Raw genomic sequence first — 16,741 nt, forward strand, 5'->3', positions numbered from 1 at the left:
CAATATAAGTATATAAGTATAAAAACTTAATCAAATGTATTTAAGTCATTTTTATTATGAAAATTGACAACAGAAAAGTGAAAACACTTTTTTTTCTTGTTTCCTGTTTTTGGTTTTTCGTTTTCTAAAAAATAGAAAATTAAAAACAAAAAACGATACCAATCAAGCCACAAGGTTTGTTTGGCTTAAAATGGTCACAAGTTGTGCCTTTGGTCCGACCCATTGCCCAAGTCTACTAAGTATTAACTATACGTGATATCATATCGAAATTTTCAATCAAGCGATTTGAGACTTGCCAAAGCCCTATTATGTCTTGTCATCATGTTTAGTTATACTTGTTTATTGCTTAAGTGAAATTTAATCTATTTTTTTCCTATAATACAAATTTAATCTATTTTTAATTACTTTATCGTGCAGGCTAAGACGTTTTCCAAAAGAGAAATAACTTAGACATGACGTACATAATAACATGTCGTATCATATTGTGTCGTGCATTTCTTTTGTCGCCATGTCTTGCAACACCACGACCTTGCCCAACCTATTGCAATCTCTCTAGGCTCGGCCCGTAGCCAGCCCTCACTCCAAAAGAAAATCGCAATACTTCAGAGTCTCTCCGCCATCTTCTTCTCGGCGCCGGTACTCTTGTACTCTGTTACAGCATTAAGGTACTCAAAACTCCTTCTCTCTCTTTCCTGTTCTTAGATTTCATCCTGTATAATTGCAATTTTGCTTACCCAATCTTGTACTTCTTTTGAAATTTCTGGTATCTTTTGCTATTTTTGTTTTTTTTTTTTTTTTTTTGGGTTGTAATTTATAGAACAATCAATTATCTGGTTTCTTTCTTTTGGGTAGTAATGTTATAGAATCCTGCATTTCAATTGTTTGACTGTAAAGTTCAATTCTTGTTTCAGATAAACAAAAACCCAATTAATTGAAAGTACCCCAGTTGGGTTTTGCCGGGAAAAAGGTAAGAAAATGAAATGGAAATATGCAATGGTGTGTTCTTCAAATCAGAACAGAAGCATGGAGGCTCATAATTTGTTAAAAAAAACAAGGGTTTGATGTCTCATCTTATGGTACTGGTGCCCATGTTAAGCTTCCTGGACCCTCACTAAGTAAACCTAATGTTTATGAGTTTGGTACTCCTTATAAGCAAATGTTCGAGGAGCTTCGTCGAAAAGACCCCGAATTGTATCCTTACATTATTGTGTTGTTCAAATTTTTAAAGCAAATGAAGTGGGTTTTGATTATTGTTGTAGATTGTTCTTGAATTTTGGTAAATTCAGTGTTGATTGGGGAGTAGTTTTGATGCATTATATCAGGTCAATGAAATCATTATGTTTTCAAGCATAGTTGAATGGATGTCAAATGATTAAATGTGTTTGTTCTTGCTCATTTTATATTGTGTAATTAAATGAGTAAAGTTGATTTTGGAGTTGTTTGATGGATATAGAATGCAGTTGGAGTTTTTCTAGTTTCTGATATGTGGTGTATTACTCTTTCATACATTTTGAACTCTGTGTTTGTTTTCGAAATAATAGGCCTTTTAACTGTTGTTCATGTAAAAGACTACCAGTGCCAATAGTAATTCATAAGCAAGCAATTCTATGATCGATCTTTTTTTTTCTTTAGGGAAGTTGTTTTCTTGATAGAGCTCAATAAATCAGGAATGGTAGGCTGCATCTTAGATTTCCAGGGAGTTTAAAACATAGAAATTGGAGAATTGCAATGAAATTTAGCTTAGAAATTGTACTGAGGAACTAAGGTGACAGCTATTGTAAGGTACTGTCCCATTCAGTTTTATGTAGACATTATTGTCTCCGATAGGGCAGGGGTATTATGCTTGAGCATATCTTTACAGTTTATGGTTTTATACTACTGAGCGACTCTTTATTAGCCAATGACTTTTGAGTTAGTTTTTACTTTTGTGTAGTTGAGTTTGAGACCGAATCTTTTAAGTTGGGTTTGCCACTTTTTTCCTTAATGTTTTAGTATTATTTTGAGTTGGTTGACCTTAACAGTTGCCTATGTACAAGCGTAATGGCATATTGCCAATGCTGAAGCGGAATTCAGCTGTCAAGCTCGCTCCTCAACGCTGGCAAGATAATGCACATGATGGTGCATTTGATGTGGTGTTTACATTTGAAGAAAAGGTCTTTGACATGGTTGTTGAAGGTAAGCTATTTGGATGCTCTCTAGGGACTGATAAAGCTCTTGTGGTTCCTGTCTAATTACACATTCAGATAATGGTATAAATGAAATAATTTGGAAGAAATCATAATGATCTCAATCTTCTTTGAACTTAATCAATTGTTCCTTTTTAATTTTTTATTTTATTTTTGTATTTTCTTTTATGTTTCCATATGAATTTTTTGTTTTGGATATTGCTCTAAGGAGGACTGATGTTTTCTTTGTTTGAGTTGCATGCAGGGGTGAAAGTTCGGTATTCGGTTTGGATTTTGAACCAAACCGAATCCAAACCGAATTAATTCGGTTTTGAAATTTTCAAACCGAATCCAAACCGAACTAGATTTGAAACCGATCCAATCCAAACCGAAATTTAAAAACCTAATTCGGTTCCAAACCGAAAATCGAACTTTTAAGGGGATTTTTCCAGATTGTCGAAGAAAAATATTTTTTAAAAAAAACAGTCAAATTTACAATGAATAGATCTAAAAAAATAATAATAATAAAAAGAAGTAATACACTAACACAACTATAATAATTTTATAAATTGTATTGATTACAAGACTAACATCTACAACTATAGATTATATAAAGGATAATTAAAAAAATCAAGGATAACCCAGAAAATTTATGGTGGTGGTGATTGATGAGCGACGATGAACACAAGCGGCGGACGAACACGAATAGCGGTGGAATAAGGTGACAAATCGTGACTGAAGGAGTGATGGAGGTGGTGACCGGGCTGAGGAAGGTGGTATCGTGGTGATAACAAACACCAGAACACAAGCTGCTTTTAGAAATCGTGACTAGATCAAGGGAGCACAAACACGAACTGTCGAACTGATGAAGGTGGTTGTGAGATACGTACTGAGGAAGGTAGTTGTCGGAGTTAGTGAGGAGGTGGCCGGAGTGAGTGAGGTGTTGAGAGAGGAATGGAGGATTAGGGTTTTGGTGAGGAATAGTGGAAGGCCGCAGAAATGAGAACTGAGAAGAGTGAAAGAAGGGAAGTAAAAAATTAGGGTTTTGCTTTATATATGTAGGGGATATCCGGATATATGGGCTGAGAATCTTTGGGCTTTAAAACTTCGGTTTGGATTTCGTTTTTCGGTTTTTGAAAGCCCCAAACCGAATCCAAACCGAAATATTTCGGTTTCAATTTTTGAAACCGATCCAAACCGAAAACCGAAAAAAACCAAACCGAATTTCTAATTCGGTTTGGTTTGGTTCTGTTTTCGGTTTTTGTCCATATCACTTTCACCCCTAGTTGCATGTGTATTACCTTAAATTGATCTCCATAAGAATTTATGGAGTTAGTGAGATGTTTAACATGAAATGATAACACTCTAGAAATGCCTCGTGATACTGTCAATTAACTTACTTGTACTATATTAAGCTCTACGTGATCTAGTATCATGGGCCATGATAGCTCAACCAATATAGATACTCCCTATCTGGTGGGGACTGACTTAACATTCTTTGTTTGAAAGATTTCAGATCATTTATACTTTTTCAGAAATTTGTATAACTGCGATGCCATTTAGGTATATCTCTATGTTTTTAGGAATGTGTGCTTTAAACAATTCTCTTCTCATGATGAAAACAATTATGTGTTTACTAGCTTGTAACTCCCTAAATCCACTTTAAGTATATTTTGTTGACGTCTATAAGCAAGATATGAGAACGGAAAACAGACTCTGTACTTCTGTAGCCATTTTGAGCTGAATAGAGCAATATATTTCAATCAGTTTCCATTCTTCCAGTTAACACAAATTTATTTCAGAATCATAGCAAATTTTGAATGAATAATGAAACTATTTTGCTTCATAACCAATTATCATAATTGCTATTCTTTAGTCGTATGGATGACCAAAATACTGAAGTTTGTCCATCAGGTTAGAGAGATCAATTGGTTATTTAATTTAACTTTTAACCTTTTAATAAAACCACCAGCCAGAATGATCTCTGTTTAAATGAGATCTAAGGAGGTCTATAAGACTTTAAGTAGGCAACTTACCCAAAAAATTCAAAAGCTATTAGAGAGGCTGTTGCTGAAACACCTGAAAGTATCCGGTGATACAAGAAGCTGAGAATTTTGTATCAAAGAGTAAAGCCATTGTCAACATTGGATATCCTAAACTGGCTTTTGATCAATTGCTTTTAGTTGGTTATGATATGATTATAAGAGATACAAAATGGCTTTCTTCTCCTTTTTTTTTTATAACCGTTGTAGTGTCTTTCATCACATATATTGGCTTTTTTTTTTGCTTTGCGATGATTTTCATTTACTACTTTTAAGTTTCAAGCTCTTGCCTACTTTGCATCAGTCAAGTCATGTTTGATTATACTCTAGTATTGAAATTGAGAAGAATTCATGAAGTACTTATTGTTGGACAGATCTTTGCAACCGTGACCATGTACTTATGAAACCTGTTGCTATCATCAACCTTGAGGTAAAAGATAATCATGAGGAGGCGGCTATTGGTGGTCGCCTTACACTCGATCTATGCCAAGAGGTAATGCACGATTACTCTGCACTTTTATTAGTAATTAGTATTTTTACTCATAGAACTAAAGATTATCTTTCTTCTTATTACTACCTCCAATTCATATTATGTGCAACATTTAAATAAACGGATGATACATTATGTGCAACAAATGTGTTTTCTTTCCTTTTTAACTTGTCATTTCTCTCTCCCTCTCTCTCCATTTACTCCCTCCGTTCCCCTAAAATCTCAATGCTTTTCCACACCAGGCCCCGAAACATTCGAAATTTCTCAAAAAACGTGGATATTAACCTTCAATTTTGGAATTTTTTGACTTTTTTTCGCCCGGATATAAAAATTGCCGAAATATTTACCATGGTCCCAAATACCCTGGGTAGGTGAAACCATCCAATTTGAATTTAAATGACCAATTTACAACTTATACCGATTTCATTAATTCAAGCCTACCACGAACATTTATGACAACAAATAATGATCATATATGGTTCCAAACTATATAACCCCGAGATGTATTCCCTAGAATTTCAAGACTTATTGACACCGGGCCCCGAAAACTCCAAAAATTCTCAAAAAGCGTGGATATAGCTTCAATTTTTGAATTTTTTTTACTTTTTTCTCATCGGAAACAAAAATTGTTGAAATTTTACCATGGTCTCTAATACCCTCCGGGAGTCCAATTGGGTGGGTAGAACCATCCAATTGGCCTTTAAACAACCCATTTACCAGTTTGCAACTTGCCCGATTTCATTAACTCAAGCCTACCACAAACATTTATGACAACATATAATGATCATACAAGGTTTCAAACAACATTATATGACCCCGGGATGTATCTCCTAAAATCTAAAGGCTTTTCGACACCAGGCCCCGAAACCTCCAAAATTTCTTAAAAAGCGTGGATATTAGCCTTCAATTTTGGATTTTTTTTACCTTTCTTCGCCCGGAAATAAAAATTGCCGAAATATTTACCATGGTCCCTAATACCCTCTCGGAGTCCAATTGGGTGGGTGTTACCATCCTATTTGTCTTTAAACGACCAATTTACCGGTTTAAAACTTGCACCGATTAAATTTACTCAAGGCTACAACGAACATTTATCACAACATATAATGATCATATATGGTTCCAAACGACATTATGTGACCCCGAGATTTATCCCCTTAAATCTCAAAATTTTTTGACACCGGGCCTCAAAACATCCCAAATTTCTCAAAAAGCGTGGATTTCAATTTTGGATTTTTTTTTACTTTTTTCGCCCAAAAATAAAAATTGTGGAAATGTTTACCATGGTCCCTAATACCCTCTCGGAGTCCAATTAGGAGGGTGGAACCAACCAATTTGCCTTTAAACGACCAATTTACCGGTTTAAAACTTGTATCGATTTCATTAACTCAAGCCTACCACGAATATTTCTCACAACATATAAAGATCTTTTATAGTTCCAAACGACATTTTATGACCACGAGCTGTATCTCTTTATATATCATTTTTTTTTTCAACACCAGCCCGAAACCATCGAAATTTGTCATAAAGCATGTATATTAGCCCAATTTTGGAATTTTTTTACTTTTTTTCAACCGGGAATAAAAATTAACGAAATGTTTACCGTGGTCCTTAATACCCTCTGGGAGACCAATTGGGTGGGTGGAACCATCCTATTTGTCTTGAAACGGCCAATTTACCGGTTTACAACTTGTACCAATTTAATTAACTCTAATCTGTTACGAACATTTATAACAACGTATAATGATTATATATGGTTCCAAACGGCATTATATGACATCGAGATGTATCCCCTAAAATCTCAAAACTTTTCAACACCACGAAACATCCCAAATTTATCAAAAATCGTAGATTTCAATTTTGGAATTTTTTACTTTTTTTTGTCCGGAAATAAAAATTGTCTAAATGATTACCATGATCCCTAATACCCTCCAGGAGTCCAATTGGGTGGGTGGAACTATCCAATTTGCCTTTAAACGACCAATTTACCGATTTACAATTTGCACCAATTTCATTAACTCAAGCCTACCACGAAACTTTATAACAACAAATAATGATCATACATGGTTCCAAACGGCATTATATGATCCCGAGATATATCCCCTATTTCAAGACTTTTTGACACTTGAAAGCTCCAAAATTTCTCAAAACCTGTGGATATGCCTTCAATTTTGGAAATTTTTGACTTTTTTTGGTCCGGGAATAAAAATTGCCGAAATGTTTACCATGGTCCTAATACTCTCTGGGAGTCCAATTGGGTAACTGGAACCATCTAATTTGCCTTTAAATGGCCAATTTACTGATTTACACCTTGCATCGATTTAATTAATTCAAGCTTACCACGAACATTTATGACAACATATAATGATCATGTATGGTTCTAAACGGAATTATATGACCGTACATGTATCTTCTAAAATCTCAAGCCTTTTCGACACCTAGCCCCGAAACCTCCAAAATTTCTTAAAAAACGTGGATGTTAGCCTTTAATTTTGGAATTTTTTGACTTTTTTTGCCCGAAGATAAAAATTGCCGAAATGTTTACCATGATCCTTAATACCCTCCGAGAGTCTAATTGGGTGGGCGGAACCATCCAGTTTGCCTTTAAACAACCAATTTACCGGTGTACATGTTGAAAGTTTTCAATAACTCAAGCCTACCACGAACATTTATGACAACATATAATGATCATTTATGGTTACAAACGACATTATATGACCCCGATATGTATCCCCTAAAATCTAAAGGCATTTCGAAACTGAGCCCCGAAACTTCCAAAATTTCTTAAAAAGACTGGATTTTAGCCTTCAATTTTGGAATTTTTTTACATTTCTTCGCCCGGAAATTAAAATTGCCGAAATCTTTACTATGGTCCCTAATACCCTCCGGGAGTCCAATTAAGTGGGTAGAACTATCCAATTTGCCTTTAAAGAACAAATTTACCGATTTACAACTTGCACCAATTTCATTAACTCAAGCCTACCACGAAAATTTATAACAACAAATAATGATCATATATGGTTCCAAACGGCATTATATGACCCCGAGATATATCCCCTATAATTTCAAGACTTTTTGACACCGGCCTAAAAGCTCCAAAATTTCTCAAAAAGTGTGGGTATTGGCCTTCAATTTTGGAATATTTTGACTTTTTTTTGTCCGGAAATAAAAATTGCCGAAATGTTTACCATAGTACTAATACTCTCTGAGAGTCCAATTGGGTGGGTGGAACCATCCAATTTGCCTTTAAATGGCCAATTTATTAATTTATAACTTGCACCGATTTCATTAGTTCATGTCTACCACGAACATTTATGACAACATATAATGATCATATATGGTTCTAAACGGCATTATATGACCCCTAGATGTATCTCCTAAAATCTCAAGCCTTTTCGACACCTAGCCCCGAAACCTCTAAAATTTCTCAAAAAGCGTGGATATTAGTCTTTAATTTTGGAATATTTTGACTTTTTCGCCCGAAGATAAAAATTCCTGAAATGTTTACCATGATCCCTCCCTAATACCCTCCGAGAATCTAATTGGATGGGTGGAACCATCCAATTTGCCTATAAACGGCCAATTTACCGGTGTACATCTTGAAAGATCTCATTAACTCAAGTCTACCACGAACATTTATGACAACATATAATGATCATTTATGGTACCAAACGACATTATATGACCCTGAGATGTATCCTCTAAATCTCATTTCTTTTCGACAACGAGCCCCGAAACCTTCGAAATTTCTAAAAAAGAATGGATATTAGCCTTTATTTCTTGAATTTTTAGACTTTTTACGCACGGAAATAAAATTTTCCGAAATGTTTACCATGGTCCCTAATACCCCCCGAGAGTCCAATTGGGTGGGTGGAACCATCCAATTTGCCTTTAAACGACCAATTTACCGGTTTACAACTTGCAACGATTTCATTAACTCATGCGTACCACGAACATTTATGACAACAAATAATGATCATATATGGCTCCAAATGACATAATATGACCCCGAGATGTATTCTCTAGAATTTTAAGACTTTTAGACTCAAGGCCCTGAAGACTCTAAATTTCTCAAAAAACGTGGTTATTCGTTTTCCAATTTTGAATTATTTGACTTTTTTTCGCTCGAAAATAAAAATTGACGAAATGTTTACTATGGTTCATAATACCCTTCCGGAATCCAATTAGGTAGGTGGAACCATCCAATTTGCCTTTATACGACCAATTTACCGATTTACAACTTGCATCGATTTCTTTTATTCAAGCCTACCACGAACATTTATGACAACATATAATGACCATATATGGTTCCAAACGGCATTATCTGACCCCGAGATTTATCCCCTAAAATCTTAAGTCATTTCGACAAAGGGTCCCGAAACCTGTAAAATTTTTCAAAAAGCGTGGATATTAGCCTTCAATTTTGAATTTTTTTACTTTTTTCGCCCGGAAATAAAAATTAACGATTTATTTGCCGTGTTTTCTAATATCTTCTGGGTGGGTGGAACCATTAAATTTGCCTTTAAACAACCAATTTACCGGTTTACAACTTGCATCGGTTTCATTATCTTAAACCTACCACGAACATTTATGACAACAAATAATGATCATAAATGGTTCCAACCGACATTATATGACCCCGAGGTATATATTCCTTAAAATCTCAAGTCTATTTGACACCGGATCCTAAAACCTTTAAAATTTCTCAAAAAACGTAATATTAGCCTTTAATTTAGGAATTTTTTGAATTTATTTCGCCCAGAAATTAAAATTGCTGAAATGTTTACCATGGTCCCTAATACCCTCTGGGGGTCCAATAGGGTGGGTGGAACCATCCCATTCGCGTTTAAATGACCAATTTACAATTTCACAACTTGCCCAGATTTCATTAACTCTAGCCTACAACGAACATTTATGACAACAACTAAAGATCACATATGGTTCCAAATGACATTATATGAACCCGAGATATATTCCCAAGAATTTCGAGACTTTTAGACTACGAGCCCTAAAGACTTTAAAATTTCTTAAAATGCGTGGATATTAGCCTTCAATGTTTGAAATTTTTTGATTTTTTTTCGCTCGTTAATAAAAATTGCTGAAATGTTTACCATGATCCATAATACGCTCCGGAGTCCAATTGTGTTGGTGGAACCATATAATTTGCCTTAAAACGACCTATTTACCGGTTTACAACTTGTGTTGATTTCATTAAGTCAAGCCTACTACGAACATTTATAACAACATATAATGATCATATATGGTTACAAACGGCATTATATGACCCTGAGATGTAATCCTAAAATATCAAGGTTTTTCGACACCGGGCCTTGATATCTCCAAAATTTATCAATAAGCATGGATCTTTTAGACTTTTATATTGGAATTTTTTTTTTTTTTTTTTTTGCCTGGAAATAAAAATTGCCGAAATGTTTACCATGGTCCCTAATACCCTTTGGGTGGCCAATTGGATGGGTGAAACCATCCAATTTGCCTTAAACGACCAATTTACCAATTTACAACTTGCACCGATTTATTAACTCAAGCCTACCATGAACATTTATAACAACATATATTGATCATATATAGTTTCAACTAAGATGTATCCCCTTAAATCTTAAGGCTTTTTGACACCGAGCCCTGAAACCTTCAAAATTACTCAAAGAGCGTGGATATTAGCCTTCAATTTTGCAATTTTTTAACTTTTTTTCGTTCTGAAATAAAAGTTGTTGAAATTTTTACTATGGTCACTAATATGTTTCGGGAGATTAATTAGGTGGGTGGAACCATCCAATTTGCCTTTAAGAGCCTGTTCACATTTACTGAAATAAGCTGAACTGAAGTGAATTGATTGGAGCTGAAGAGGTGAAATGAATATTTTATGAGAGAGAAAAACTAAAATGAACTAAGCTAAACTGAACTGAACTGAAATTAATTAAATGTGAAAAGGCCCCAAACAGCCAATTTACTAATTTATACCAATTTATAACTTGCACCGATTTCATTACTCAAGCCTACCACGAACATTTATGATAACTTATAATGATCATATATTGTTCCTAACGGCATTATATGCCACCGAGATGTATTCCTCAAAATTTCAAGGTTTTTCGACACCGTACCCAACCTCAAAAATTTCTCAAAAAGCGTGGATATAAATCTTTAATTTTGGAATTTTTTGACTTTTTTCACCCGAAAATAAAAATTGCCGAAATTTTTACCAAGGTCCCTAATACCCTCCTGCAGTCCAATTGGGTGGGTGTATCCATCGAATTTGCCTTTAAACGGCCAATTTACCGGTTTATAATTTGAAACGATTTCATTAAATTAAGCCTACCACGAATATTTATGACAACATATAATGATCATATATGGTTCTAAACAGCATTGTATGACCCTATATCCCCTAAAATTTCAAGGCTTTTCGACACCGGGCCTCGAAACCTCTAAAATTTCTCAAAAAACATGAATCTTAGCCATCAATTTTGGACTTTTTTTGACATTTTTTTGCTCAAAAATAAAAATTACCGAAATGTTTACCATTGTCCCTAATACCCTCCGGGAGTCCAATTGGGTGGGTGGATTCATCCAATTTGCCTCTAAACGGCCAATTTACCAGTTTACAACTTGCATCGATTTCATTGAGTCAAGCCTACCACTAACATCTATGACAATATGTAATGAACATATATGGTTCCAAACTGCATTAAGACCCTAGATGTATTCCCTAAACTCTCAAGACTTTGCGACATCGGATCCCGTATCCTTTAAAATTTCTCTAAAAGCGTGGAAATTAGCCTTCAATTTGAAAGTTGTTGACTTTTTTTCGCTAGAAAATTAAAATTGCGGAAATGGTTACCGTGGTCCCTAATACCCTCCGATAGTCTATTAGGTGGGTGAAACCATCTGATTTGCCTTTAAACGACCAATTTACCGATTTACAACTTGCATCGATTTTATTAACTTAAGCCTACCACAAACATTTATGACATTATAATGATCATATATGGATCCAAACGCCATTATATGACTCCGAGATGTATCCCCTAAAATCTTAATGCTTTTCGACACCGAGCCCCGAAACATTTGAAATTTCTCAAAAAGTGTGGATATTAGCCTTCAATTTCGGAATTTTTTTACTCTTTTTGACTGAATATAAAAATTACCAAAATGTTTACCATGGTCCCTAATACCCTCCGGGAGTCCAATTTGGTGGGTGGAACCATCCAATTTACCTTTAAATGACCAATTTACCGGTTTATAACTTGCACCGATTTCATTAATTCAAGCCTATCACGAACATTTATGACAACAAATAATGATTAAATATGGTTCCAAACAATATTATACAACCCCGAGATGTGTTCCATAGAATTTCAAGATTTTTCGACATCGGGTCTTGAAAACTCCAAAAATTCTCAAAAAGCGTGGATATAGCTTCAATTTTAAAATTTTTTGACTTTTTTTTCGCTCGGAAACAAAAATTCCGAAATTTTTACCGTGATCTCTAATATCCTCTGGGAGTCTGATTAGGTGGGTGGAACCATCTAATTTGCCTTTAAACGACCCATTTATCGATTTACAACTTGCCTCAATTTCATTAACTCAAGCCTACCTAAAACATTTATGGAAACGTATAATGATCATATAGTTCCAAACGGCATTATATGACCCCGAGATGTATCTCCAAAAATCTAAAGGTTTTTCGACACCGGGCTCCGAAACCTTCAAAATTTCTCAAAAAGCGTGAATATTAGCCTTCAATTTTGGAATTTTTTACTTTTCTTCGCCCGGAAATAAAAATTGCCGAAATGTTTACCATGGTCCCTAATACCGTCCGGGAGTTCCGTTGGGTGGATGGAACCATCCAATTTGCCTTTAAACTACCAATTTATCGGTTTACAACTTGCATTGATTTCATTAACACAAGTTTAACACGAACATTTATAACAACAAATAATGATCATATATGGTTCCAAACAGCATTATATGACCCCGAGATTTATCCCCAAAAATCTAAAGCCTTTTCGACACCGGACCCCGAAACCTTCAAAATTTCTCAAAAAGCATGGATATTAGCCTTCAATTTTTGAATTTCTTACTTTTCTTCACCCGAAAATAAAAATTGCCGAAATATTTACCATGGTCCTTAATACTATCCGGGAGTTCCACTGGGTGGATGGAACCATCCAATTTGCCTTTAAACTACCAATTTATCGGTTTACAGCTTGATTTCATTAACTCAAGTCTACCACGAACATTTATAATAACAAATAATGATTATATATGGTTCCAAATGACATTATATGGTCCCGAAATGTATCCCCTAAAATATTAATACTTTACTACACTGGGCCCGAAACCTCCAAGATTTCTCAAAAAACGTGGATATTAGTCTTCAACTTCTAAATTTTTTGATTTTTTTTTTTTGCCTGGAAATACAAATTCCCGAAATGTTTACCATGGTCCCTAATATCCTCTGGGAGAAATTGGGTGGGTGGAACCATCCAATTTGCCTTTAAATGACCAATTTACCGGTTTACAACTTGCACCGATTTCATTAGTTCAAGCCTACCACAAACATTTATGACAACAAATAATGATCATATATGGTTCCAAACAGAATTTCAAGACTTTACGACACCGTTCTGGAAACCTTCAAAATTACTCAAAAAGTGTGGATAGCCTGCAATTTTATAATTTTTTAACTTTTTTTTGCACGGAAATAAAAATTGTCTAAATGTTTACCATGGTCCCTATTATCATGTGGAAGTCCTATTAGGTGTGTGGAACCATTCAATTTGCTTTTAAAAGGCCAATTTACTGGTTTATAACCTGCACCGATTTACCGGTTTACAACGGCTAATTTAATGAATTTGCACTGAACTTGACTTGAACCGAAATTGACCTAAACCCGTTTTAAACCGTAAAAACCGGAATTTAACCCGATTTGTTACTAACCTAACTTGATTTCAACCCAACCCGAATTTAACCCAACCTGTTATAAACCCAACCTGAAATTAAACCGACTTGTTATTGACCGAACCCAAATTCAACCCGACTTGTTATTGACCCGACCTTAATTTTACCATACCTATTACCTATCCAACCCTAAAAATCAACCCGATGTGTTACTAACCCGACTCGAAATTAACACGACTTGTTATTGACCCGACCTAAATTCAACCTAAATTGTTCCTGACCCGATTTCTAATCACTTTAAATGCAATTTAGACCACATTATTATTGTTGATCAAAGCATTTTGTCTTGGGAGACCAACTCGGTTCAGACGAACATAAGAAAGGAGCATCATCCTCAAATTTAAGAGTTAAATATAGTATTTATTTGTTGTATGGTCAAAGGAGATAATTATCTTCCTAAATTATAGACTATAGTTCCCTAATCCCTAGTTATTGTCATATATATTATAGTCAAAGGAATCAATTAGCTTGATAAAAATGATAATTATCTATGTATAGTTTTTTTTTTTTTAAACATCTATTTATAGTTAGTCGAACCCGAATATGGAAATGACCCGACTTGATTATAACCCGCAAATTATTGACTTGAACTGAACCTGACTTGAACACGAGAATGACGCAACTTGAAAATGACCCGACCTGATTATAATCCGCAAATTATTGACTTGAACCGAATCCGACTCAAACCCGAGAATGACCCGACCTGATTCTAACCCGCAAATTATTGACTTGAACCGAATCCGACTAGAACCCGAGAATTACCCTAGCCCATGAAAACTCGAATTAAACCCGACTTATTGTTCACCCGACCCGAATGTAACCCGACCTGATATTAACCCGACCTAAACCCGATAAGAAGTATGATCCGACGTGACCTGACTCAAGCATGACCCTACCCAAACCCGTCCCGCATAGGTTATGGAATTAATCTGAATTGACTCGACCCGAGTTGACCGGACCCACTCTTACCCGACCCGTTTACTCGTATTGACAGCTTGAGCCGAGCCGAGAACAGGGCCTTACACTACTTTCTTTATTATTTCTCCGTCTTACTAACAATACTTTATATTATAAAAATCTTATTTTGGGCCCCAACCTATAAATATTTTTAAATTTTGTAAACACCCTTGTGTTGCTATTAATACGAAACGGAGGGAGTAATACTAAAAAACAAATTTTGTCTGGGAATCTGTGTCAAAACCTTTGTTGCACATAATATAAAACGGATTTTTTTTTTTTTTTTTTTTTTGGGGGGTGGGGGGAATTGAATTATTGTCAGTGTTGCCACTTGCCACTAATTGATTACATTTTTTGCTTTCTACTTGGTGCTACTCCACATCCATTTTGTGCTAGCCATTTGTAGTAGCATTTTACCCTTGAGTTTCTCATTTTGCCAGTCATTTGGACATAGGGGTAGACATAGGGCTTTTTTAGCAATGTCCAATTGGTGCATGATAGGGCTTTCTATTGTACCTAAACACGATTCTATTTATTTGAAAGTTAAATGGGGGGGGAAGGGAGAAGAATATCATTGAGACAGTCAATTGCAAATTTGCAATAAAATACTATTTGGATGAAACTTAAATTGATGTTTTTGTAGGAAATTATGGACGTGTTTGTTTTTGGGAAATATCGTTTTCTAGGAAATTAGGTCTTTTTATGTCGTGGCTTGCAAGGGGTGAAGCCATGATAATATTTTTTGTAAGTTGAATTTAGTCTTCCCATCAGAGGATAACATACTGTCTAAGTGTGTGATGTATATATGTAAGCAATGGGACATTTATCTCCCTATTCATTACCTTCCTCAAGCACCTCTCTGAAAAGAATGAATCAAAGGAAAATTGAATTGAATTGAAACATTGAAAAAAATACAATTACTCCATTGAAAATAAAAGTCTGTACAAAATGTGTTCTTTATAGTGTATGCTTATGCTTATATTGTTATACCGGCATACAGCTTCTTATAAGTATGTGAAAATGATGCAGATTGATGCAATTGATTCCTGGGAAGATAAGATAGATGAGATCATTGCTGCCTTTGAAAGACATCATAGACGGAAGATCGTCTACACCATATCCTTCTATTAAAGATAATAATAGAAATTCTGGCGCTGGCTGAGCAATGTTTCAACAGCTTTTCCATGGATTGATTTCACACTCACCCTGACGTTATGCTGTATATGACATATTGAGGTAACCAACCTGCTGATGGAAATAGTTAACAAAGTCAAGCCTTGAGAAGTTCTCATGCACAAAGAACGGTTGCAGATTGTTAGGCACTACCATCATTGCCTGTGGCACTGTCTTAAACTTCAGATATTGTATAGTTTTTAGCAATAGGTACTATTGTGGTATTATGCAAAGATGAGTAGTGGGTGCAACAACCGCGCAAGACTACTCGATTTTGCAACTAGTGTGCTCCTGTTTGTTTGTTTGTTTTTTTTTTTTTTTTTTTGACATCAAAAGAAGAAAGAAAAACATAACTATTTTACGTGCACCCTTTGATTTGTTGGTTGGTTCGTCAAAATTAACAAGGGGTATGTTATAGAATACAGTATGTGTTGTGAGTTCCTCTTCCTGTCATATTATGTGGTTCCTTTTAAATCGACGTGAACTAAAAAGTTAAAGAGAGGATGAGGGGCACAATCACTATAAAATTAAAGCATGAAGAATGTATGTTCACTTCTTTGTAGAAGTCCACCTCATTACAGTTTAAATTTCGCTATTTGATTAACTCAAAGGAGGTATATATATTACACTATTATGTAGTATGATTGAACGGTCCCATAAAATTATGTCATATTCTTAATTATGCAATTGACATATCGTTCTCTTCTCCCAATTAAATATCGAAAATGTGTGCCCTTAAAATTACCAGGTGATTTCCAATTCGAAACTTTGGTTTCCATACTCTTGAGATGGGCAGCCTAGACCCTACTAAGCACATTTCACGACAATATTAATTTGTATTTATGGTGCCGTATTTTCTGCACTAAATCATGAATTGATTGTTGCAACTTATAAGCAATTAACCAATGATAGGTCATCGTCAAACGTAAAAGACA

At 35.0% G+C, this 16,741-nt stretch overlaps 1 pseudogene; it reads left to right on the forward strand.

The window, feature by feature from the left end:
* Positions 1-513: 513 nt before the first annotated feature.
* LOC110706971 lies at positions 514-16,247 on the forward strand (annotated as a pseudogene).
* Positions 16,248-16,741: the final 494 nt, after the last annotated feature.

The sequence above is a fragment of the Chenopodium quinoa genome, unplaced genomic scaffold (assembly GCF_001683475.1).
Source record: "Chenopodium quinoa cultivar QQ74 unplaced genomic scaffold, ASM168347v1, whole genome shotgun sequence".
Taxonomy (NCBI): domain Eukaryota; kingdom Viridiplantae; phylum Streptophyta; class Magnoliopsida; order Caryophyllales; family Amaranthaceae; genus Chenopodium; species Chenopodium quinoa.